This window comes from Echinops telfairi, unplaced genomic scaffold (assembly GCF_000313985.2).
Source record: "Echinops telfairi isolate 266 unplaced genomic scaffold, ASM31398v2 ScPeMD7_3533;HRSCAF=4204_0, whole genome shotgun sequence".
Lineage (NCBI taxonomy): Eukaryota > Metazoa > Chordata > Mammalia > Afrosoricida > Tenrecidae > Echinops > Echinops telfairi.
In genome coordinates, this window is record NW_022107431.1 from 101,646,663 (window position 1) to 101,651,590 (window position 4,928).

At 43.8% G+C, this 4,928-nt stretch overlaps 1 pseudogene; it reads left to right on the forward strand.

Moving 5' to 3' along the window:
* Window positions 1–1,342: 1,342 nt before the first annotated feature.
* Window positions 1,343–4,647, forward strand: LOC101645562 (annotated as a pseudogene).
* The last annotated feature ends 281 nt before the right edge of the window (window positions 4,648–4,928 follow it).

Below are 4,928 nucleotides of genomic sequence, written 5' to 3' on the forward strand. Positions count from 1 at the left end.
AGGAACAAATCTATAGCAAAGTGCAGTATAACAAGGAAAGGATGAATACTCCAATTTAAAGATGGGTTGAGGACATGAACCGGTAGGGTACCAAAAAAGATACTCGGGAGGGCAGCACACATGAAGAAATGTTCAACATCACCAGCTGTTTCAGAGGTGCAAATCAAAACAGCTGTGAGACACCATCTGTGACCATTACATTCTGTCAGCTTGGTACCTGTGTGGAGGCAGGTGTGGTGTCAAGCCAGATGCCTCCTTGGGGGGGTGGTGTTTTTATAGGAGAGGCACCGAGCACTGCTCTCTCAACCCTCTTTCATCTTCCTGTTTACCTGCACTGAGCATCTGACTGTGAGCCACCTACTGGCCCCCGGGAGTTGTGTTGGCCTATCACATTCCTGTCAACCTCAGAGCCACGTGATTCTGCACCCACTCACCTGGGAGGGCCTCTTTATATATATATTTAATTTTATTGGGAGCTCTTACCAATATACATTCCATAGCTTAGGCCTCTTTTTGATATAAAATTCTTTCTTGGCAGAAAGTCCTTTCTTACACATATATTAGTGCCCCTGGTTTAGTTTCCCTCAAAAACTCAGCCGTGCACCCATCAACCTCAATATTGATAGCAAGGTTCAAAAAGGACAGCAACCAATGCTGGGAGGGCTGCTGACCGGTCGGACCCTCAGACCTTGATGGTGGACTGTAAAACAGGGCAGGCACCGTCGAAGGTGTGTGACACTTCTTCAAACAGTTTGGAGTGGAATTACTACGTGACCCAGCAATAATGCCACTTGGTATATACCCTACAGAAATAAAGAACAAAGCTGTATTATTTTGTCAGTCTCCAAAGAGTTTTTTGGTCCATGTGCTTTGGAAGAGGATCGCCAATCCTACTGCTGCCAACCGGGAAAGGAAGAGTTGTGCCCAGCACAGGCACACCAGTGCTGCTATTTTTGTCCCCTATGACTTGTGGATCCGGTCATAGCCATGAGATTTGTGGTCCACCAATCCCTCCTGCTTAAAGAAGAGGCGGATTTCTTTCTGAGCGCTTTTGACCCACTCACTGCCATCAATGCTGTTCCTGCCCACTTGAATACAGAAGTCCCCTCCAATAGTGCTGGCTTAGAATCTGCTGGGCTGATCTCCCACAGCATGACCCAGGCCCGTTTTCACCACCTTTGGCCCCTCCCAGACCATGGCCACAATTGGCCCAGAGCCAGGTACTTCCCCGGGAGAACGGGCGGCCACGCGTGCTGCTTCAGGTGTGCCTCGGAGACCTTAACTCACTTCAGAGCGCCGGCTGATGTGGCCCGCCAGGTCGTGCTGCACGCTGTCCGGCTTGATGGTGCTGAAGGTGGTGGCCAAGTGCGAGTCAGCTGGCCGGGGAGTCCGAGCGCACCCAGCATTATCCACAATGTAGCTAGAAGACAGAAACAACTTAAATGAGCATTAGTAGAAGAATGGATCAATGATGCAATGGTACATATACACAATGGATTACTACACCTCATGATATGGAGTGACTTAGAGGACCTGATGCAGAGTGGAATTAAACACAAAATATTGTGTGAGATCACTGCTATTTAAAAAAAATCCCCGGGAAAAGGGTTTTCATCCGAAAGGAAACTGATGATTACCAGGGAAGGGGAAGGAAGGAGCTAGCAGGCAGAGTGTTGCTTCCTTTGGTGAAGGAGAAGGTGATCTACCAGAAGCAGAGTGGAACAGGGTAACCCTGTTTGGAAGATTTGATAAGATGCTGACTTTGTTGGATACAAAAAGGATCTGATATGTAAACCCCCACATAATGCACAATAAAAAGTTCTGGGGAAGATTCACTTTATACTGTTTTCTTCTTACATGGATCCTTTGAAAGTTTGAGCCCATGCCTGTTTCCTATCTTTGGGCAACAGGATAAGATGTAGATATAAAACTGAAAACTGATGTAGCTATAAAATAATTATGTAATAAAGCTGTTGTTTCAGAAGGTGATAAGGAACTGACTACTTAAAAATGAATCTGGATGCTTACCTGACACATGAAAAATATCTAGAATAATTTAAAAATTGCCTATTTTTAAGAACAGTACCAGAAGACTATATAGATGAATGCTTATATAAGTTGTGGGTAAAGAGAACCTTTTGTTAGGTCTCTGGAGTGGGTAGGTTGTACCTTGGTTCTGTGCTTTGCACACTGAAAGAAATCATGCCGAAGCTCATTTTGTAATCCAAGTGAGTTTTTATAAAGGAGCGGAAAAGTTTCAGGTTTTACAGTCTCAAAATGGCACACTCTATTTCTGGGAAGCATGCCAAGCCACACGGAAGCCATGCTGGGGTTCACAACTGGGCACAAAAACCACGTGGAAAGGAGCACCCACATGTGTGGAACTGGGGACTCCTGGGACCAAGAGAGCAAGAGAGCCCAAGCCATGTGGGCCCCCGAGTAGGCCCAGGGAGGACCCTGAGGCACGATGTAGAACAAATTATGGATACGTTCTGAAGCATGAGAATCCCAGAACACTTACTTGCACTCACGCCGAGCCTGTCCATAGGCCAGGAGGCAGTTTTTGAGCAGAATAAGAAGATAGTTCATGGTTTTGAGCAGAATAAGAAGATAGTTCATGGTTTAAAATCTGGAAATGTGTGTGTTAGGGTTGCAGCCTTTTACTATAATGATGCAATCTATATGTTGAGCAAATGACTCATGGACCTGAACTATATGGAGGAGAAGGTGGCATCAAGGTTGGCGGAAGGTTCATTAACAACCTTTGGTAAGTAGATGACACAACCCTGCTGAAAGTGAAGAGAGCCGAAGCCCTTACTGATGGAGATTAAAGACTACAGCAATCAGTAGTCCAGTCGATGTATGGATTGTTATAAGAGCTGTAAGAGGCCTCGATAAAATGATTTATATATATGAAAAAAGAAAACAAAAGCCCTCATAGCTAGACCAGTAAACAACATCACGATTAATGGAGAAAAGACTGACATTGTCAAGAAGTTCATTTTACTTCGATCCACAATTAACGCTCATGGAAGCAGCAGTCAAGAAGTAAAACGATGCATGTCAATGGGTAGATCTACAAACAACAAACAAAAAACAATTCTTTAAAGCTTTGAGGACTAAGATGCTCCTGAACCAAACTATGGCTCATATGCACATGAAAGTTGGACAATGAATAAGAAAGATTTGAAGAGTTGAGGTCTTTATAGTGTTGACAAAGAATATAGAATATACCATGGACTGCCAGAAAAATGGACTCATTTGTGAAGAAGTGTATACAACCAGGCAATTCCTTAGAAGTGAGAATGGCAAGATTTTGTCTCAAGTATTTCAGACATGTCATGGGAAGAACTCGTCTCAGAAGAAGGATATTGTGTTTAGTAACATAGCAAGTAGGTCAGCCCCCCTCCCCCAAAGGATGATCTTTAACAATATGGACTGACAGTCCCTAAAACAATGGGCTCAAGGATTGTGATCATTGTGACGTTGGAATAGGAATGGGCAGTGTTTCATTCTGCTGCATATAGTGTCACTGCGAGTCAATGGACGAAGGCACATACAATACATAGTATCTCAGAGAATTCAAAGTCCTTAAGTGATGCAAGCAGTTTTCTCTGAACTATTTTAAACATTGGCAGTTTGAATCCACCCAATGGTGTCATGGAACAAAGAGCTGGCAATCTGCTTCTGTCAAAATAAATGTCAATACAGTCGCATCTTCTGTTTCTGCTGCACACTGAGGATCAGCTTTGGTTCAGACGAAAAGCAAGTAGCAGTTGAACAGGGAAAGAATGGCATTGAAACATATCCAGCAACCAGTGCTTTGGGGGCTTACAAAATGTGATTGAACATGACAGTGTTAAACTGAACTGCAAAATGAAATTTGCAAACTACCTAACCACCAAAAGAAGAAACTGCAAAGTGCCTGGCACTGTATTGGTTGTGTGGCTTAATTTGTACAGAACAATATTTTATATCAGAATCGGGTTATCATCACGTCTTCTTGTTGTAGTTCCAGATACCAGCCCTCATGGCTGAAATATTAAAGGCGAAGCTGAGAACTGGGACTTTGGCACCGGTGCTGGATTTGATGTGGATGCAGCTGAAGCTCCTTGGAGCACTAACTGCAGACGATACTCCTACATGATGCAAGAGCACCCACAAGTCACAAATGCCCGCTTTCCAGTGGATCCCCAGGCAATGTCTATGTTTGGCCATTCTATGGGGGGCATGAAGCTCTCATTCGTGCTTTGAAGAATCCTGGAAAATACCGATCGGTTTCAGCACTTTCTCCAGTGTGCAAACCCTGTGCTCTATTCTTGGGGCAAAAAAGCCTTTTGTGGATATTGAGGATCGGATCAAAGTACATGGAAGACTTACGATGCTACTCACCTGATAGCCCTGTCCAGGTTCTCAGCCGGACATATTGGTTGATCAAGGAAAAGAGGACCAGTTGCTTTGAGATGGACAATTGCTTCCTGATAGCCTTATAGCTGCCTGCACCGAAAAGAAACCCCTATTGTTTTTAATTGCTACTACTTCATTGCGACCTTTGTTGCCGATCATATCAGGCATTATGAAAGACACCTGGCTGCATGGACGACATCAGGTACTAGAATCTCTTCGGAATTAGAAAGGTTATTGTAAACTGAATCACATAGGAAAAAGAGAATTTCAAAACAGCGACTTCATCATGCTGAAAGGGTTTCATTCTATGATAGACTCTCTTGAATAAATATATAAAACCTAAAATAAATATATGTCGAGAAAACCTCCCGGAGTTTTGGAACTGATTGTGGTAGCAATGGCACAATACTGCTTGATGTGATTGGATTGAGGAATGATATCGTAAAGTGGCTTTCCAAAGGAAACGGAAACCTTCTGGGGTAGTTCTGCTCTGTGACACAGGGTTCCCTGGTGCCTGAAAC